This window comes from Oenanthe melanoleuca, chromosome Z (assembly GCF_029582105.1).
Source record: "Oenanthe melanoleuca isolate GR-GAL-2019-014 chromosome Z, OMel1.0, whole genome shotgun sequence".
Taxonomy (NCBI): Eukaryota; Metazoa; Chordata; class Aves; order Passeriformes; family Muscicapidae; genus Oenanthe; species Oenanthe melanoleuca.
Window position 1 is genome coordinate 30976633 of NC_079362.1, and position 22416 is coordinate 30999048.

Sequence of the window (22416 nt, forward strand, 5' to 3'; positions counted from 1 at the left end):
AGACAAGCATTCACTCCTCTAAATGCAGATGGTAAAACTAAAGCAGAGCAAGATCATATTAAAGGTCTGCGTGACATGCCAGGAGAAGATACAAACCCTGCAATACCAACAAACATGGATTCTGTGAAATTGTCAGAGGAGCATACTTAGAAGGTATAGGGCAATGTTGGCAAGTCTCCTTAGCAAAACTTTTTTTACTATTATTTACATATTACAAGTTTACTTATACGATCAGACAAGTCTCATAAAACATTTACAGCCTTCCTTTCACCTTGGCTGGAGAATGAGTACATTCTCTCTCTGTGATATAGATCTTTAATTAGTTAAGAAAAGAAACAGAACAGCACAGTAGTCCCTGCTTTAAAAGAAGTAGACTACATTGTTCTAAGTGGGATAAAGTAATTTCTGGGTACATTAAGTAGGAGTTTTCACCAACCTGATTGTCTTCTGGGCTGAAATGACAAGATCTATGAATGATGGGAGAGTAGAGGCTGTCATCTGCCTTGATTCTTAGCAAGACTTTTTCTGTGGTCACCCATGGCATCCTTGCATCCAAGTTGGGATGGTAAAGTCTGGATGGATGAAAAAGTCCTAGGTGAAGGTGAGTGAAGATGGTGAAGGTCCTTCAAGGAAGCTGTATGAAGAATGGCTGAGGTTGCTTGGTCTGTTCAGACTGAAGAAGACTGAGGGGAGACCTCATTGCAGTTACAACTTCTTCATGAGGGGAAGAGGAGGGGCAGAAACTGATAATCTCTCCTTAGTGACTTGTGAGAGAACCCAAGGAAATGGCCTGAAGATGTGTCAGGGGAGATTTAGTTTGGATATTAGGAGAAATTTCTTCACCCAAAGGGTGGTTGGGCACTGGAACAGGCTCTCCCAGGGAAGCAGTCACAGCACCAAGCCTGAGAGAGTTGAGGAAGCATTTGGACAATGCTCTTGGGCATGTGGAATGACTCTTGGGGATGTTCTGTGCAGGGCCAGGAGTTGGACTCCATGATCCTGATTCAGTTCCTCTCAAAACATGGTCTGTGATTCTATGTGTGACAAACTGGTTAGATGTTTGAGCTTGGAAAGAGTAGTGGGTAATACTACTGGCTTCCAGATGATAATATCACGGGTGTCTGTCCTGAAATATATTTAATGTCTTCACATCTCATTGTTCAGACATTGATCATGCACATCATTAAAATCTGTGAATTACTCCAGTCTGGGTTTGCAGTTTATACACTTGAAGTAAGGGCTGCCATCCAGAACAATCTAGAGAGGCTAGAAGCGTGGACCAACAGGAATGTTGTGTCATTGAACAGACACATAAGCAGCAGGACATGCTGTTTCTCTCCGACAGAAGCTGACTGTCTGGGAAATTGCTCTGCTGAAAAGCCTTAGAGATCCTGGGTGACCGTGGCCAGGCATCACCAAAGTGTGCTCTGCAACTGATGAAAGCCAGCAGCATCCTGGGCTGTATTAACAGGAACATAGCAAGGAAATCAGACCAAGTGATTCCTCCTTCCTTGTCACTTGTTAAATTGCATCTGAAATACTGCATCCACTTTTGATGCCCCAGTATGAGAAAAAATGATGCAGAAATGGACTGAGCTTAGTAGAGAACTATGAAGCACCACCGAATTTGGGATGCTAGCACTGCAAGGAGAGGCTGAGAGACTGGGGCTTGTTTGACATGGAGGAAAGACAACTGTAGAACAGGGATATGTAGTAATAGTCTGCCTACATCTATGAAGAAGTTGCCTAAAATACAGATACAGACTCTGTACTTGGATATACAGCAGGAGAATGACAGGCTGATCGTGAATTCAATCAGATAGTATGTTGAATACTATAAAATATTTTTAATAATAGCTTTTTATGCTTTTTTGAAAAAAAAGTTATTGTTTTTAATAATGGCATTTCATACAGTGTTGTTCTTAAAGGGGCTTGGCAAGCTTTAAAATACCACATTTGCTTGGGATAGTATAGCTTTGGGATAGTGTAACTTCTTCTGGAGTAGATGGCTTCCTGAGTTAGCCAAAAGTAAGCTCTGTCATTGTGCTCAGATGAGAAAAGCGTTGATGTTTGAAGGCAGGTTTTGAGATTGTCTAGTCCAGCTTCTCTGCTGTAGCAGGGTCTCTCTGTGACAGCACAACTTGGGTGAAAAAAAACTACTTAATAGTCAAGTAGTCCAAATAAGTTCAGTCAGTGTTATTAAAAAAATAAACAAAAACCCAGCAAAACTCCAGAAAACCCTAAGAAAGAAACTGTGGCTCCCAAAGTAAACAACCAAATATACCCCTGAACAAAACACAAACAAAAACCCCCAAATCAATCAAATAACACTCCTTCCTGAATAGACCTTTCACTTCTTCATGAAAACAGCCTGAGAAGGGGTAGCTTTTTTTCCCAACTTGCATTACTGTTAAGACTTTATTATTTTAGTATTTCCAATTTGTTTTTAAGCATGTATATCCTTTGTTGTGGTATATAGACAGAATGCAGATGTTGCTTCTATGGCCTTTACAAGTTGTATTTATTTGCAATATTTCTATGAACTGTAATCATGAACTGTTATGTGTAACATTTAAAATGGACAAGTTTAGTCCATTAGAGAGCGTTTGGAGTGTTTTTCCTAATTTGTTAACTTTAAGTATGTGATGACAATTGATGTATGGGGTTTTATTTTTTAGTACTTTCATCTACTTCCTCAGATCTTTTCTGGTGATCTCTTTGTGTGTTTCCTTCATGTATCATTTGAGCAAGGACAATGGTGCTTAAATGTACAGTTACAAACCCACTCAGCAGCTGGAGTAGATAGCCACATGAAACCCAACAGCAGTTTTCACTAATTTTTCTCTAATTCCATAGCAAAATTTTCCTAGTTTTAAAAAATTGCTTGAGTGTTCTGTCTTGAGGTATGATGAGTGAATTTTAATAGCTGAAATGCATTTAACTGTTGAAAAAACAGGGAGTCAAACTTCCTTGTGTTTCTCTACCTACAGAGCTAGTGAAATGTGTAGCTTTGTGCTTAACTCAGACAAAAGGCACCCTGACCCTAATGTACAGATCTCGCTGACATTTTCTAGGTTTGAAAAAGGAATTATAAAGAACTGCAGTGTGCTGGAGTGCTGCCTGAATTGTGTGTCAAGTGTGGGTGTCACTGCGGGCCCCTTTACTGATGTTATCAGCCTACAACAGGTGCCTGCTAGCAGAGAGGCAGCTTGTATGCACAGCAGGGAGCATTGTGAGGGCTATGAGCCCTTAGACCCTTCAATGGCAATTGCAGGAGGACATTTTTCACACAAGGAGACTAAATAAACGTGGCATAAACTCTGAATGGAGGCTATGTATATACTTATTTGAAGGCTGCTGGATGAGAAAAGAGAGTTTGAATTAGGCTATTCCTGATGCAGCATGACAGAACTATAGAATGGCTTGGGTTGGAAGGGATCTTAAGATCATGTAGTTCCAACCCTACTGTAAGCAGAGACAACTTCCCCTAGACCAGGTTGCTCAGAGCTCCATTCAGCTTGGCCTTGAATAAGGGATGGGGCATCCACAACTTTTCTGGGCAAACTGTGCCTTGTCATCCTCACAGTAAAGGATTCTTCCTGATACCTCATCTAAACCTGCTGCCTTTCAATTTCACAGTGCTGGCCCTTGTTCTGTCATTACATGCTTTTGTAAATCGTCTCTTTCCATCTGTCTTGAAGACTTCTTTAAGGTGCTGGAAGACTGTGAACAGGTCACCCCTAAGCTTTCTCTTTTCCTGAACAGTCCCAATTCTCTCAGCCTTTCAGAAAGAAGTGAGACTGTTTTATTCTGATTGTAGAAGGTAGAAGGGATTAGGGTGTGATTTAGTAATGGTGCTGCATTCACTTACTTTGTTTTATCTGTTTCATGTATTAACGTTGGAAGGTATTTTCAGAACTGAATCCTCAAGAGAGTATCCTAGAAATAAAACCTAATAACAAAATTATTGTTACAGATGTTTCTTCAGGCTCCTGCCACATGCTAGATGGTCTTTTAGAGTAGCACTGAGAGACAAAACTGCTGCAAGATGCCAGTGTAGCTTTTTTGGTGGGCTTCTATATCTGTATATAATCTGTCAGACTGCTCTTTGTTTGTCTGTATGCTGCATTCAGTTGTGTTTCTGTCCTGGTTTTTCAGCTATGTCCTCATGATTCCTCGCTTACTTGGGAGCTGGGCTGTACTCTGTGTGTGTGTCTGTGTCTATCTTTCAGTCTTGCTGTTCCTGCTGAGTAGAACACTGGAGAGTGAAAATGTCTTTGGATTGTCTTTGCTAAGGGAAACTTGGAAGAAGTGAAAACCTTGAGAAACAATTCTGAGTGCTGGTGACGTTCAGATTGTGAAATTCCTGGCTAAACCAAATACCTAATCTAAAAACAGCCAAGCACTATCCTCAGTGTTGTCCTTGAATGTTGTAGATACTGGTTTCGGTCACCATATTATCTCATTTTTGCAAGTGATTCTCTGCCTTTCCAAATAATTTGAAATCATTTGGAAATATAGTTTAACTTCCTTTTAGAGTGGTTTTTACTATCTAGAAGTTGGGTTAATTGTTGGATTTCCCATCTTTATGAATCCAAGTAAAGTGTTCTACTCAGTTTGTGATTTTATAGTTGTGCGTCAAACATTAGATTAGAAATCATATTAAGGGTCAGCATGTCCTGAATGCAAGAATATTTGTGTGTGTGTGTCTGTGTGTGCATGAGATTTCCATTTACAGTTAATCACTGAAGAATGTAGTAGTCAAGGCCTAACAGAAATTCTGTACGCTGCTGGGAAAGACCTTTCTATTTTTATGGGTATATAATTCTGTAATTTCTTTTCTATTTGGTTTAACATGTGGGGTGTGTGGGAGTGTTGTCATTTTAGGGTTTGAATGTTAGCTGAGTTTCATTCAGTTTTTCTGAGTAAGCCAGGATGGTAAGAATGGTTCATTGTGCCAAGTCTGCTGAAGCTGTGATACCCCAAAGTTCAGTTTTGTGTTTGGACATCCACTTTATTTGTTTGATTAGTACATCTGTGTTGGATCTACCGTACTTCTAGTTTTTTTCTTTGGTGCTATGTATGATTACATGAGGACCTTCATCTTGGGCCTTCTTTCTTCCCTTCATAATAACGAAAAAATTATTTGCACTTTGTTTAAAAGGATAAGGCATAAGAACAAAGAAGGTTTATCAGCCTGATGAATATAATTACTTCTGAAATTTTGCGTATGTAAAGCAGGTGTGGATGTGGTTTTCTTACATCTCAATTATTTCTTAAAGCAAAAAACAAAACTGCATAATAAACTGAATCTTGTTTGGCTTGCCTGCTACAAAATAACATCAGCTATAAAATCATATTGTATTGCAGAGACCCATTTTCTAGCCATTTTTCACTAGCATCTACTTCACGTTAAGACCACCATTGATTACAGTATCTCTTCAATTCCTCCTGAGTCATGGGCTCACCCTGAAATTTACTCCTATTCTTTAGGATCCGTCCAGGGGCAGAGCAAATTAGAGAAATTTTTTTCACAGAAGCAAAGGAACCCATTTCAGTACTGAAATTCCCAATGTTTCATAAACTGTGCAAATGCACACACCTTAAAACAAGTTTTCACACTACCAACAAGTGCAAAAAGTGTACAAAAATACAAAAAATTCAAGATGCTTGTCAGCAAAGTACAGAAACAAAATATTTGCTCTTGCAGCTTGTGCAGAGCCCCAGCCCAAAATCCTCCTGCCTCTTTATCGGTTCCCAGTCACCCCCTTTTATTGATGAAATACCTCTCTACAGTGTTGTGCTGGTTGTCCTGACTTTGGGGTTGTTTTCCAGAAGGTCGGTGTGCACTGGAGTTTGTCCACTGAGCCCGTTAGCTCCAAGTGGCCAATCAGCCTGGGCAAGGCACTCTGTCCCACTTGGATTACCAAAAACTTGTCCAGCTGCAGGCTGCTTCCCTGTTGTGCAGTGCCAATGTATTTCTACCTCTTATTCTGGTTTGTGCAAGGAGGGAGCAGGGTGGTAGCTGGCAGAAGGCTGGCTCCCCAGTCATCAGAACTTTACACCATTTGTGCATTTGAACAAAGCATCAGCATCCATTGCTTGACTTACAGATCACCTGACTTTCATTAATTAGTACTCAACCCCCTGTTTGCCATGTTAATTAGTCTGCAGGTGCAGTTCTCTCTGCCTGACTCGGTCTGTTTGGAGTCAGTGGTCACTGGGTTGGTGGACCACTGCTGGAATTTCCTCCAGCTCAGTCCTGACCTTACTGCTGGTGGCTCTCATCCAAACAGCCCATTCATCTTGGGATTGTCTTCTCTTTTCCTTGGAACAAACACTAGCCAAGCATATAATGTTCACAATGCAATTGTTTAATCGTAACTGTCTAGCTACATCCACTGACTGACATCAAGAAAATATTGTGAAGGTGGCTTTAGATCTTGAGGGGCTTGATACAAGATGTGCATTTGCTTTTGTCTGGATTCTGGGGTCTGCAGCTGGCCTCCATCGTGTGAAGCAGTGCAAGGGTATGTGCAGATGGGGTGGGTGAGCTATAGTGGATTACTGTGAGGAAATAAAACATGCTTGAGGCTCTGTGTGCTCAGTCTGGGGGTGCTGGGAAGCAAACTGTCCCAGCCTACTGTAACAACCATGGAAGACTTGATCAGGGGAGGTGAGCTACCCTGGGTTACCACAGCATAGTTTTCTCATGCCCTACACAGGGTACAGGGCTTTTTTGCTAGCTCTTGAATATACCAGATCTCTTTACATGTCACATTTACTAGAAAAACCATCTTTGTGTGCTTCATTGTCCCATGAAGTCTGTGTGAGAGATACAAAATACCAAAATTTACTTTTACTAGGTAGCTTCAAAGAGGCCTTGGTAGGAGGAGAGAAGAGGCTTTAGAAAGGATGTTGTGCCATATATTGTTACATGAGCATAGGTTTTCAGAAAGTAATTTTAAGCCAGTATGGTAGACAAGCAGAACAATGTAGAGGTAAAATGAGGGAGGATCTGTTTGAAGCTGCAAATTGCTCAAAAGATTTAGTGAATATTTCTGGACAATACTGTTGTAATGAGGGAGCAGCTAGCATTTGTAGAATGCAAGCCTCTTCTGTCTGAGGGGTAGTCTGTGTCAGAACACAAGGAGTGCTGTCATGTCATGCTCTGAGGCTTGGGAGGATGCTGATGCTGAGGACATCTCAGTTCCAGCTGAGTTCTTCAGAGCCACTTACAGCTGCCAGAGATAGTAATTTTCAGGAACACCTGCAACTATTGGTGGATTTCAGTGGCAAAGATTGGCTTGCAATAATACTGACAGTTTAGCAATTAAAAGAGCACTTTCTTTCCTAAAAACTTGAGACTTTGATGAGCTCCCAATGGACATTTTTCTGTTGTTTTTACTGTAAAAATAGTGATAAACTTATTTCTCTAAAACTAATTTTTTCTGGAAATTTGTCTCATTTGTTTCAGCGTTGCTTTATCTGTTTGCTTAAAAAAAGTGTTCAGAGTGAATGTAAGCTTTAGGATATGGATTAATACTTCCATAGCCAGCTCTTAAGTGGAGGTTTCGAGTTAGAGGTGTGTGCTTTTGACTCCTGTTCATCCTCCTCTTTCATCCCCCCATATGTTGGTTATTTAATTGCTTGAAATTCCATATTAACATCAGCCTGTTGACTAGTGATAAGAATGAGGGCTACAGGAGTAAATGCTGAGACTGTTCACAGCCATCTTTTGTATTTTCAGAAAAATGCTCAGAGAATTCACTGGTTTTATTATTTCCTCAGGGATCAAGGTGAATTTGACCATTCTGCAGTTTCCCAATGACCTTTTAACCTTCTCCCCCAGACTGGTGCAACATTTGCTTTTTCCCAGTCATTAGGGGCGTTCGCCCATCTCCATGCTTTTTACATGAGTTAAGATGTGAGAGAGAGAGGGGCTTGTCATGGCATTGTCCATCTCTCAGTACCATTGGATTCAACAGTATGGATCAAGTTCTTTTAAACAATTTCTGACTAAATCCTCATCAACTAATGGCCATTCTTTGAACCTCCTTGAAGCCTGTCTATAAGAACAGGACTATTTTGCAGGTAAAAAACAAAGGCAAAGAAGACAGTGTGTACCTCTCACTTACCTGTTCTTGGGTACACTAAATCACTAACTCCATTCAGTAACTATCCCACGTTTCCAGAGGTCAGACTTCTACTGCTCACGGAGCAGTAGAAACTCTTTGTGTTATCCTTCTGATGCTTGCAGGTCTTACTTGCAGCTGAGCTCTGCCTTTCCTAATGCCATTCCTGCATGTCCAGGCAATGTATCTAAATTCTTCCTTTGTAGCCTAACCCTGCTTTCACCTCTTGTATATTGCCTTTCAGCAAAGGAAGTTCCACCATGAGTTCTTTGGCTGGGCTGATCTTCTGATATGTGTACTTGAATTTCCTGAGTATTGGGCTGGACTGTTCCTGTGCTTGGAGAATGTCCTTTGACCTACTTGCTTTCTTGTGATCCTTTACCCATCATTACAGCTTTCATTGGGATTATACCTACCAATCCCCAAATCTGCTTTCCAAAAGCCCATGGTCTGTACTCTACTGCTCACCTTCTCTGTCCCCAGGGTAGAGAGTTCCCCTATGTCATGGTCATTACCACTGAGGCTGCCAGTGATTTTTGTCTCCTTAATTGGTGCTAGTGAATTGCAGATGTGCTGAGCTGTACACCAGCACAGGTTAGCCTGTCCAGTGCCTATATTAAGGAGATACTCTTTAGAGAAGTCCTCTCCCTCTCCCTCTCCCTCTCCCTCTCCCTCTCCCTCTCCCTCTCCCTCTCCCTCTCCCTCTCCCTCTCCCTCTCCCTCTCCCTCTCCCTCTCCCTCTCCCTCTCCCTCTCCCTCTCCCTCTCCCTCTCCCTCTCCCTCTCCCTCTCCCTCTCCCTCCCCTCCCCTCCCCTTTAGTGTGTATCCCCACCTGCTCTGTTGTTTTTTCAAGGAGATTAAAGTCATTCACAAGAACCAAGGTTGTGATCAAAAGCAACCCTCAAGTTGTTTAGGGTGCTCTGTCTATGTGGGAGGTCTGTAAAAAGTCTTTTGTCATGATGCCACATTACCTGACATCTTTTCTGATGTGGATCCACAAACCCTCACCCACCTGTTGTGCCCCAAAAGAGCTCCAAAAGACCAAACTGGTCTTTTGCATAAAGACCTTTACTTTCATCTTCACTCTCTGCATTTCCTGAAGAGCATCAGTTTGTCCACCACAGCTCTGTCATTCCTGCCAGATCTCAGTTATTCCAGTCACGTTCTGTGTGACTGGATGCAGAGCTCTAGTTCCTCCTCCTGTGTGTTTTCAGGCAGCATGTGTTGCATATACACTTTACACAAGGGCCCCTCCAGTCTGTAATGTTGCTGCTTAAGTGTCGCTTGTTCTTGTCACTCAGGGTCCTTTATTCTTTCTGCTCTTACATCCCAGTTCTTTCCTTACCTGTGAGTCACCCTTCCTAGTTGGAGATTATGTGAGTTTGAAAGTAATTTAGCTGGTAAAAATTGATGTATTGCCTTGACTGATGCTGCTGTGCCAGGAAGTAAGTAGAAAGCATAATATCTATTCACACTATCTTCTGCCTGTTGCAAACCTCTCTTGTCAAAATCTTGTGTGTTGGCTGGTGGGGTTTTGGGTTGTTTGATGGTTTTGTTTTTTGTTTGTGCGTTTGTTGGTTTTTTTTTTTTGCTTGGTTAGTGTTTTTTTGTTTTGTTTTGGTTTGGTTTGGTTTTTTTTTGTTTGTTTGTTTGTTTGTTTTTGGTTTTTTTTGGTTTTTTTTTTTGTTGGTTTTTTTTTTTGAGATTATTCAAGAAAAGGAAGAAAGGAAAAGGAAGAGAGTTTGGGGACCAACTTCAAATCTTAAAATAAAATTAACAGTTTCATGAAATGTGTTAAAGGCTGTTCCTGTTATTAGGGTTGTATTAGAGATTACTGCTCATACTATAACCTCTTCCATTTTCAATGAAAACATACTGCAGGCAATAGAATTTGGCATTCCTGGCCAGAGCCCAAGTAAATGTTTGGTACCTTTGTTCCTTTTAAAATTTAAAAACATAATTTCATTTTGTTATGAAAGACCCTGAGTAGCAGAGGTTTGTGGATTTGGCTGGTTTTTATAGTTCCTGCAGCTATATTCTGTTTGTATACAAATTGCTGGGTAATTAATACTGTGATCTAATTTGTTTCCATTATATGTATACAGTGTTAAAATAGTACTTGAATGTTTACTGTTAACTAACAGTAAAGCTTATGTCGAGAATGTATTAGGGTTTTTTAATACCAATTTGAATGCATTTTAATGCTCCCTCTAAAACACACAAACACAGAAACAGACCGTGCACACACACACGTTGTAGCAGGAGAAACGGAGCTGTGACTTTGGCAACTTCAGTTTGCCTGCGAGTGTTCTTGACTGATTCCAGTGGGACTGACAGCATAGCATAACCTTCCTGGGCTGCATCTCCTGCCATCTCAGTGTGTGCAATTGGTGATTGTTCTTCACTCTTTTCAGCTCTTGCTGCAGACATTGTGCAGTGACCCAGTGATTTGAGCAGGTGATTGAAAGGAAGTCTCTATTTGTGAATTACTTTGAAAGAGGGTGTTTTTGAGAGAAGCCTATTCAGCAGATGTTTACTGGATAATGGTAGGTAGTTCTGCATCGAGTTCTAGTTTTGTTTGCCAGCTTCTACCATTTTGGAGAAGTGCAGGTGAACCTTTTGTACTCATAAGTGGCCTTCGGAGTGTGGGTTGTGGAGAGAAAGCTGGAGTAGGACTATAAACAATACTTTGTTTTGTAGTGAGTTGTGGGGGTGTTCTATGACAGTGCAGCTAGAATGAATTTCCTGGTGTGATTAGGAAACCAAGCTTGCAGCTCTGAGGCAGTTTATGTTGGCAAAAGCATATTCTGCTCGGAAAAACTGCCTCAGTCTCATATATAAAAATTATCTTTAACCTAGGTTTGCTTTTGAAACAAAGTAGTGTATATGATTTCTTTCAAAAATTATATTCATATTTATGTGTGTTGCCTTGGCCTTTTAAAGCTGATGCTAAAGTAATAAAGTTAAGATCTGTGTCCCACTGTACATTGTGTGGAGGCAACTCACAGATTTTACAAACTATCAAACAGGCAGGTATAGTTACACACACACACTTTGAAAGAAAGAAAGAAAGAAAAACATGTGCTTCCTCTAGTTCATTTAGGATTTTTGTTCACTTTTTTTGGTAGCTGAAGGCACTTTGCTCTCAGCCTAATGTCAATAAGCCTGTCCAGTACAAACCATACTATTCTAGTTTTACTGGGTTTTAGTTACCTTGTAAAGCCACGTGGAACAGCACTGGGAAGGATTCATAAGCAAACTGTGCGTTGCATGTTTCTGTGAAGAAAGCATTTGTGGCTTCTTGATTTTCTGTTCCTTTATTTTTCCTAAGTATGTTTAAGTATGTTTATTATTCCTAAGATGTTTTAATTGCATCAAAGGACAGTTCTGCTTTGGGAAACTTTTGTTAGTCAATTTCTCTAGGTTATAGACTTAAAGTAGATGCAGTCCTCTCTGCAGTAGATGCAGAGAGAAATAAAATCGTTATATCCATCATGCTTTTGATGCTTGAAAAATGAGCAGTTTAAGTTATTCTTCTCATGGTATCCCTCTGATGTACTTCTGCTCGTAGCAGAGAGTGGCAACTTTGGTCAAAGTCACTCCAGATGAGACAATCCCACTTACAATTGAGCTTAGTGGTGTTATGCCAGCTTTTCAGGTGATGCCCCTCTTGGTCATTTGGTGGCTTCTGAGCACCTGAGTTGAGGGATGCTGAGAAGACTGTGAATACATGGAGAGGAATATTTCTACTGTAGTGTCAGGGGTCAATAAGCAGGTCTGTTGGAGACTGGTCAGGGAAGCTAGCTGCATGATCCTGGACTTTGCACATTCTTGGTCATGGATCTCTCTCGTCATTGTGTAGGGACCCAGGCTACTTGTGCTGATGGCTGTAGGAGTTATGAATTAGCAAAGAAAGGCTCAGCACATGTGGTGCCTGTCCATGAAGTTATGTACTGTTGGAGAGACAAGCTGTATGAGAGGAGGCTGGTAATTGGAAGGCATCTCAAATATCAGGCATCTATGGGTTAAATATTTGATATGGTTAACAGTTCAAACATTTTTACAAGACCATTTTATATAATCATCCTGTAGTTATTTAAAAATAATTTATATATTATAGGTTCTTAATTGTTCCATTCAGAGGTCTTTTGTTTATCTGTAGTAGTGCTTCCAGCAACCACCCAGCTCCAGAAACAAATTAGCAAGTTGCTTTACATTTCAGAGAAACAATCTACTTAGGTTTGCAGCTTCATACCTTGAAAACAAATGCTGCTGTAAGTCAAGGTATGTAAGGTATGATGTCTCTTATTTTGTTGTTGGTTTTACTTAGCATATGTTTACACTAGTGTGTTTTACATCTTTCTTCTTTTGAATTCATAAAGGTTGTTCATGCTTTCTGTCGATCTTTAACATGGGGTGGAAAATCCTGAAGCAAAACCCATAGGCCACAACAAAGCCTTCACAGGGAAACTGAGTTAGGTTGGTTTTAATTAATTTAAATTGCCAATTAGGATACTTCTTTGATTTATGGTTTTCAGTTTTAACTTTGGAGCAGTCATCTAGAGAAAACTTGAATCTTACCAGTCAATAAGTGTATTTCCTATTGAACATAACATTTGAAGTCTTATTTACAAAATTTTGTGAAGAAAGGAGGTAACTTACAGGCACATTTAAGGAATTTATATAGCTGAACATTTTATTGGCATCTTATGTTCCATGTTTTAGGTTTCTGGAAAATTTTATGGTTTCTTTTCCTTGATAAGATTAATTTTTATTTCTTAATTGATGATGGGCTTTTATTTAATAGAAATAAATTAAATTTAGACAACAAGCTAGTTAAAACAGTGTTGAAAGGCAGTGATGAAAATAAAGTGGCTTTGAGAAATCAGGAAAATGGAAATAAAATTATTTGAGGAAGATGCAAATTTAAGATTTTTTTTTCTTGATATGTAGCATTTGTAGAACTAGTGATTTAGTATTCACTTGCACTTTGCCTTCTTTTTCCAATATGTAAAAATTAGTCTGTTTTCTCCTACAATTTGTAATAAATTTTCTAACTTTGAATGAGCAAGCTCTTAAACTCTTTTCAATGGGAGGAGGAACAAAAGGCATTAACTTCTGAAAGAACATCCTAAACATCTCTGATTTCATGTGATTGGCCAAGAACTTCCTCCAGAGAATTGACTGATCCTAAAAGTTCAGGACTAACATTCACTCCCTGAAGTGTTCTATTACTTTTTGACTTTTGTTCTAGACAACTTAAGGTTTCAAGTACATTTGAAAATAGCTTTTATTAAATTTAAATACAGTATTTTAATTTAAACTTACATATTTTTACCTGCTGGTTTCTAGTGTTCAAAGACTCCTCATCGGATTGTAATCAAGATTGTGCATACAATTTTTATATTGGTCCATCATGATTTTTCTTGGAAAATGTATTACTATGGCATTTCATTGTTCTGCATTTTTTGTCCTTGTTATGAAAGGATTTGGAATAGAAATGCTCTTCTGAGAACTTCTCAGTAATCTTATCTTTAAAAATACTGACAGATAGAATGTTCCACACAAAAATGGGACTGTGTGGCTATTTAAGTCTCAGTGGACCTCCAGACGGAAGAATCTTTCTGTATGTGTATTCTGTATGCTGTGAATTAATGAGAAACTGCCTGTATGCTGCATGTTTTATAGAGCCAAAGGGAGCTTGGTATTGCCCTTGGTATTACCCATCCTGTTGGTTTTGATGTTGGTCACGTTAGGCCATTTGATTCCAAATATTTAACATAGACAGATGGGTGTTGCTTGAAGAGATACTTGACAGAAAGGTATAAATTACCTTTCTGATGGATATTACCTGCAGTGATTTCAGAATAGCATGTTAGAGCTAATTTTGTTTTCTTTTCAAGAAAAAAACCATTATTTTCTGTTGCAAACCTTAGATGGATTTTGGAAAATACAAGGATTATCAGAAGTGAAAAACTGAATGGAGTTTAAATTAGTTGTGAAATTAGAGGACAGAGAACAGTTGGGTAAATTTATGGGGGGTGGATCTGTCACTCTTCACTTGTCAACACTGTCCACATGCAACCTGCAGACCCAGGGCTCCAGGACTGTTTCTTGTGAGCTGTTGTGGCTGTGCCAAAAGAAAGAGAAATGGAGTGTTGTCTTCTGTGCTCTCTCTAGACAGATTTGCTATTGACTAGTACTGCTACAAGATTATCCATTTGTTCTGAAGTACCAAAGTTTCCAGAGTTTCTTTACTAGAGTTTTTAATATCTAACAAAGGTAAAATAAATGTAAACATTTGCTCCCGTTTGCAAACTTAACTTATTCCATAGCTGACAGATTTCTAGTCTGAGTGTTGAATATGTACCAGGAGAGTGCTTCTGTTAACATTTAATGATCTTGGTAAGACCTGGTAGCCTGTGGAATATGGACAGACCAATTTTTCTATTTTTAAAAAAGACAACATTGTGCAAAAATAATGACTGATGCAAGCACACTGAAAATTGCCCTATTTACAATACTCAAGAGAGAAGTGTGGGTGTTCTTCTTACACTGAAAAAGTAGCATATTTAACCCTGGAAGGTTTTCACTTCTATCCTAGGGTATATGGTTGTTTTCAGAAGTGAAGTGTTTTTCTGTCTGCTGGTGTTGCTGGAGAAACTAAAGGATTTTTCCTGTGTTAAGTTTGGGAGGACTTTATAAGATACATTCTGCAGTCTCCAGGGTCCAGGACAGAGAGGAATGCATTTTGGCTCAGGAAGTTAACTGTATCCTGGAAGTGATTTTGCCCCTCTTCTCTGGTATTATGAGACCCCAGTGGGAATACTGCACTCAGTTCTGGAGACCTCAGTACACAAAAGGCAGCCAGAAATGGGTTGAAATGGGTTCAGAGGAGGGCCACAAAAATGGTCAGAGGGCTGAAGCACCTCTCCTTTGAGGACAGCCTGAGAGTTGGGGTTTTTCAGTCTGGAGGGAGAAGTCTCTGGGAAGACCTTACTGTGACCTTTGAAAAGGAGGTTTAAAAGATGAACAGAGATTTACAGCCAAGGCTTGTAGTGACAGGACAGGGAGCAAAGGTTTTAAATGTAAGTTTTTCAGAGTACTTCTTCATTAAAAAATTTCTAGTTACCTAATATGCTCTTCAGATTTGAAACTTGGCACAGACCTGGTCTTTGTTGCCAGTGTTCTGATTTACTCTCTTTATGAATGTCTTTTTAAATTAAAGAACCTTTAAAACTCAAAATGGTCAAGAAAAACAAATTTCTGAAAGGCTGGAAACTGAAAGCAAGAAACCTGATGCTTTCTGCATACCTGACTGCTGGCTGAATTACTTGTAGTTTTAGCTGTGGGTTATGCCTGTAATAACTATCTCATATTTGCATCAGAACTATTATATAAGGGGATTATATACCAATTAATATCCTTCCTCAGGACAGGCAGTATAGAACAAAAAGGTTTTGAAAAGGAGCATGGACAAGGGCAAGTGGGATATAGGTGATGACAAGGACTGGGAGTTGTGGAGATGCCTAGGCATCTTGGGAAAGGGATACCAAGATCAGACAAAGTGTGTGGTAGTTCATCTTGGATTTAAAAGCCAGAGTCAAAAAAGGAGTTGTAAAGAATTCCCCATGACAGAATTAGCATAGAATTGTTATTCTGTAAAGCTTAATGTGAATTACTTCCTGAATGTTACTCTGAAAACTGCTTTTTAGAGGAACCCTCAGCATTTGATAATATGTAGATGTCAAATTTTTTTATTTTCTCAGAAGCTTTGTCAGTGATACTGCTGCTTGTAGTGATATCACTACAGTGATAATGACAGTGATACTGCTGCTTGTGATAAACCAAGCTGAGGTTCCTTGGGATGTTTCTCTCTTTGTAAAAGCCTTGTCAGCTTGAGACAGAATATATCCAGAAATGGAGGAGAGCTGTGATATTGTGGAACTGAAATCTCTATTATAATTTACTACAAGCAGCACTGGGTTAAGAGGTGTTCTGTTGACCTTTTGTTCCTTTCCTCCATTTCCTCCAAAGTAGCTTCTATGTTATCACAGCTTGGTTTGTTCAGGGTACAGAAATATTACTAAACATTTTCTATGCTTTTTTTGAGAAGTTGGTGTGGTGTCTCTGACTGCTGATGGCCCTATACTCTACATGTATGAGAAGAAGATATAAAATGTTGATTGTTAACATAGTTTTCTTTGAAACAAGACTGGAACAAATGCTTGCTTATTGGAACAAAACCAAGAAAGACAGGAAGAAAGAAAGAAAGAAAGTTATTTCAAATATAAGTTAACTTTCTAATTTTGTTGGGGCAAGTCACTCCTTACTGATACTTAATTTAAGTTGCAGTTGTAAGCATTTAATAGGCTGCAGGGAGGTGAAGGATGTGGAGAACTCATATACAGTAACAGAGCACTACTTAACTCTCACTTCTCTGGATTCTCTCTTAGACCAGTTTTGATTGTGTTCAGGTATTCACATTTTATCAAATAAGCTTGGGCTCTCTCTTGTTTGAAACAATTTCCTAGAGGTGGCTTGATCTTGCACATTTAACCATGCTTTCAGAATTTGTTCTGTTTCAAACAGATATTTGCAAGGCCAGTTCCTAAGTAGGAAATGCCTCTTTATTACCCTTTGCTTTATGGTTAGATTGAATATGCAGTGAAGACAAAAGAATAGATAATTGAGGTGCATTTACATCTTTGTTTCTGGGATTTCACTGACATCGGACTTCATTGCTCTTTCCTATATCTGTGAAAGACCACAGGCATTGGTGCCAACAATATTTTTAGCACTGAAGCATCATCTTCTCCAGACTAGGTTTGAGTGGGAGCTTTGAGGCTTTCATTAGAAAATCCTGATCAAAACTGAAAATCCCAACCAAACAATTACCGTGGCCTTTGTGCAAATTAATGCTGGATTTGATGATTGATACCATAAAGAAACAGGCAGGGGGCAACAAGCTAAGGTTTAGAGTTAAAATTGTACTTCTATGCCTGTTTGGGTTTTTTTGTGGTAATGATGGCTGGTGTATATTGGTAACAATAAATGTAAACCATAGAGAGCCCTTTATTCATTGCATTCAGAAACTTTGTATAAGCAGTCTTTGATTTTTTAGAGACTAAATGAGAGATTCTCAAGAGAAGATGAATTTCAAGAAAACCAGTTTAATAATGAAGTTGCAAATAGAAAAAAACAAATGGCTTGAAATTTCAGGTAGCTTTTGAAAAATAACTTACATTCAGGAGGCTCAGAAATTCAAGACAACTGAATCTTCACAAACAGTAATTCAAATTCCTATAAAGATGGAAATAGAACAGTGTAGAGGAGAGCTGTGTGATCTTTTATGCTTATACAGGGCCTTTAATGTAGTTGTGCTTGGTATTTGCATCTCTTGCTTCAGCTCCCACACAGTGCTGGATGAAAACTGAATTCCAGGACAAGATGAAAAGATTTTATCTTGTTTTAAGTGCTTTGTGGCTTGCCAGTTTTATTCTTTGTTCTACAATTGGTTTACTTTCAGTAAAAGTCAGCCTTGAGTTATTGAAATACCTGTTTTGTCTCCTTTTCTAGCTGTTTGGATATGCTTTATAGTAACTGTGTTTGGATGCCTTTTGGGCTTATGGTACTGATGTTAGCCTCCTTTTGAAAGATGACAAGAACAGGCAAAAAGTTTCCTTATTTGTAAGTAGATAGTGAACTTCCTGGAGGAGAGACTCCTTATGAAAAGGCACTGCTGTATTTTGGCTGTTAGGTACGATTTTCTGTGGTGAGTTTCACCTCACTCTTTGTATGTATAAATGGATGTCATCATTCTCTCTGGAATGGCATTAAATGTGCATATAAACAGTGCAAGCATCCTTCACTAGACTGTGCTTGCACAGAAGCAATCCTGATGAAACAGCCTTTAGGGAACAGCAAGGAAACTGTGACTAACTACTAAGCAAAGCAGCCGCAGGGACCAGACACCACAAACTGGAGATGCTGCTCAGACTTTCTTAGCAGTAGTGTCCTTCTCTTGCAGAATTTTAATGCAGAAAGGGAGTTTCTTTTTAGCTTGTTAATAAACAATGAATTATTTTTGTTATGTATAGAGAGAATTCCAGTGTTGGAGCTCTGAATCTTACTGTACATGGGGGGAAATAGAATGGAAAATAAAACATTGTTTATCTTTAATGTCTGTGTCTTAAAGTGTCAAGCTTTGTGTCTCAAGTACTCTTTGCTAGGTGGGTCTTATGGGAGTCCTGTAGTACAGCAGTTAAAAGGAAATATGTTTTTGTGCTTTAGCTGCAGAGGTAGTATGTTTCAAGCTGCAACTTAAGTTTATGTCAGTTCTTCAGAAAATCACCTCATAATGATTTTGTCATGAGAGAAGATCTAAGCTTAGAGAGGGAGGAACTGGTGAGTGTGTTGTTCCCGTGGCTCAGGTACCCAACTGCCATGCCCATGGGAGTAATCTCTTCTGAACCTTTACATCTTGTCTGCAGCAGCATGGAATTATCTGCAGAGTATACACGTAGATCACCCCTTAAGAAACACCTACTGGTTGTGGGACTAAGTCAATTTTTGGAAGATTGTTCCCTTCCCCACACAAAGGCTGGTTTATGCAGAAGGTGTTATTTCTATATGTCCTTAGAGCAGTTGAGATGGTTCAGATGAATGTATCTACAATCAATATCCCACAGGCACTTTTGGCTTTCTTTAGGACATACCCTTTTTAAAAAGATAAAAAAGAAGGGCCCTGGAAATTACTGATGAGTCAGCCTCACTTCTATGCCCAGCAAGATCTTAGAACAGATCCTACTGGTAGGTATGTGAAATCATAAAGAAGACATGGAGGTGCCTAGAGACAGCCAGCAGGGCTTCACCACGGGGAAATCACACCTGACTAATCTCACATCCTTCTATGATGGAGTCCTGACTGCTTCACTGGACAAGGGGAGAGCTAGAGAAATCTCCCTGGACTTGTCAAAGCCTTTGACATGGTCCCACACAGTGTTGGTGCTGAATTGGAGGGAGAAGGTTCTGATGAATGTACTGTTTGATGGATGACATTGGCTGGCTGGCCGGCCATGTCCAAAGAATTACAGTCAACAGTTCAGTATCCATGGGAAAACCAGTAATGACTGCTGTCTCTTAGGGTCTCTACTGGGACAAATACATTTTGATACCTTAATCAGTGGCATAAAATAATTGAGCAGAACCTCAGCAAGTTTGTGGAGGGCACCATGCTGAGTAGTGCAATTGACAGGCTTAATGAAAGGGATGCCATCCATCACTAGATGGTATTGAGTGGATCTTTGTGGACCTCATGGAGTTTAACAAGGCTTAGTCCAAGGTCCTGCCCCTGGGTCAGTGCAATCCTTCATTTCCATCACAGAAAGTATTAAAGTCGAGGTTAAACAGTGTTTTGAGCAACCTGGTCTAATGATAGATAGACTAGATGGTATTTTAAGGTTCCTTAAAATCCAGATGGTTCTATGATTCTTTGACATTAGCTTATGCCCTACTGAATGAGCAGTGAGTTTTCCCAGGTGACTTGAACTGTCATCTGATGCACATTTTTTGGTTGCAAAGTTGTTAAATAACTTTCTGGTCCAAATCTGTTGGCAGTCCTCCATGTTTGACACTTGTATGAGACAGCTGGAAACTGATTTTTTGAACTTGGTTCATCAGAAATAGGAGAATACAAAGATTACAGAATTATCTAAATAGCTTATTTGACACAGTGCTTTTACCTTACTTGTTTATATAGTTCTTTCTCTCCAGTTGTGACTTAACTACTGGCAACCAGACTTAACACCCTGCTAACATTCTGTTGGTGCTCAGCTGTGTAGTCTCCTCAGATAATAGTTTGTGTCTTGACGTTTTGAGTGTTAAGAGCACCAGTAAAATACTCATACTGTGTTTATGAGTATAGTAGTATTTCTGTATTAAGCTGATTTCCTGAAGGTTTACTGACAATGTAAATTTTTTCACCAGATGATTTCTTGCTGAACAGCTCCTTGAATAAGCAGGAAAAAATGATCCCCAAAGCAGTGAGTCTGTGGAAAACATGCCTTGCTTTTATATGCACACTGTAAAGATATGAAAGCACAAATTTTAGAATACTTCATGGTTATTGAATCCTTGGTTATACAGTAGTGCTGCATTGCTAGTTAAGGAAAAGATCTTCTGATGTTGTACTTGATACCTGACTTGAGGTGCAAAACTTAAGGGTATGTGGGAAGAGTGTCGCTGACGAGTTGAATCTTTCAGATACTTTATAGTGTCAAAGTGACTCACATTCTTCTGCAGGTGTGTGCTTAGCTTAAAAATATGCAAATCTTTTCAGAATTTGGACCTTGCAAGGTGATGTTGGATGGCTGCCAAAGCAGTGGCCTCTTTCCTTCTCCCAGACTGCTGTGGAGTGGATGAAACCATATGGTTGACTCTGTTGGGTTACCAGTCCATCTGAGGTTTAGTTGTTCTCATTCTTCACTAAAAAACATGTAGCTGCTAAAGTTAGTGGAGAAGGAAGAAGGCAACAGCTAGGTCATGGTAATTCCTGGTATGAGGTGAGGGGGACATTATTATAAGTGCATTTGCAAGCACAGCGTTAAAGAAATTTTTGGCACTACGTTCTTGTCGCCATTAGGTAGGTTTATTGGCCATCTCTCATGTAAGAGTCTGGACAAATAGCAGTGTTAGGGTCTGGGGTCTTCTTGCTCTTCAGCAGTTCATCTTTTGTTACCAAGTGGTTGCCACATCTTCACACCATCTTAGGTTGGTTTTGGTGGGAGTTTCTGCTGGTTTTATAGTTCCTGTTGAATATGGCTGTTAAAGTTCTTAAATCACAATCTAGTCTAGCTATTTATTTTTATATAATATTTTATCTGCTAGGTTTGTCTGTATTATTATTAATGTTCAGATGTTTAGCTCCAGGCTTCATTATAATATCTCTTTGATTTACACAACATAGCCTAATAATTAAAATATTAAGTTCAGCTCACATCCTAACAATTCCAGCTACTGATATCTAATTTCAAATAATTTTTAAACACTAAGGAAACAGTATGTTTATATTCAGATGGCTGCTATGAGGGCCATTTTGTGGACTGTTCCTGGTTAATCTGTCCAGTTTGTACCTGTAAATTTAAATTAGATGGTCCTTGAAGTAAAAGTGTTTATGCAGTGTAGTAGAGACACCTCAGGTAAACCTCAGCAGAAACCTCAGGTTAAAAGATCTTTCTTCAGTTCTGATTTATAGATGAGTTTTGCATATGAAGCTGAGGCCTGTCTCATATTCAGGCTTTTTGCTGTACAAAAAGGAAGTTTGTCAGTTTTTTTTTAAGCTCTGGTATTGTTAAAATATGTCAGACTTGAAGGTTTTAAAATAAAAGTCTTCCCTTTAGGCATCATTCAATCAGAAGTTTGACTGGAAGATACACTTAACTTACATGAAATTAATGTAGCCCAGATTTCATTTTGAGCTCTCAGTTGTGTCATTTTCATCCCATTTCTTGCTGGTTACTAAACATGCTGTGTGTTTCTCTGATATCTGCAGAAAAAGGAAAAGCTGGGGGAGCTTTTCTTGCAGAGTGTTACCATGCTTCCTGATGATTACTAGATATATAAATTCTCACTGGGTGTGTGGAATTGAGGACAGCACTCTTTGGCTGAGTGTTGTGGTGGGGAAAAGGGGATGGCAGTTTTATCAGTAAGGCTGACTGGGCCACGGTGAGGAAGGGAACACCAGAACCCAGAAAACACCAGCAAACCTGTGCTGGATGCAGCACAGTAGGACTCCTTCTTGACAAGTGGAGGAAGCAGGAGGAAAGGAAGGAGAGAAGTTCAGGAGGCATTTTGCCTTTTTTTTTTTCCTTCTCTTTTGACTTTAGGCTGCTTCCTGGCTGGAATGTGTTCCAGAGTTTTATCACAGCATCTTAGATAGGTATACTCCATGCTGAGGAGTTGCTTTAAATTATCAGTGTTGTGTCCCATACCAGGCAACTGAAAAATATTAGTTCTCCCTAGAGTGTAATAAATTCTTTCAACAACCTAAGTTAAAGTGGATATAAATCCATGGGAATTTCAATTTGTTGGAGTTTATAAAAAATGGAGTGGAGGAAAGAAGGGAGGAATGGCAATCCTAGCATGCATTGTATGCAGCTAGCATACTGTGTTGCATGTTTCTTCTTTGTGGTCTGATTTGGAGACATAGGGAAAAAATTTGACTTAATTTGCAGCCTTGCTCTTACTTGACCAACCTGAGTAGCTGTGTCTTTTATTGAAT

The 22416-nt window shown here is 39.4% G+C and overlaps 1 protein-coding gene across 2 annotated transcripts in view; it reads left to right on the forward strand.

The window, feature by feature from the left end:
- Nucleotides 1–22416, forward strand: part of RNF38 (ring finger protein 38) — a 107333-nt gene that overhangs the window by 28422 nt on the left and 56495 nt on the right. The window lies entirely within an intron of this gene.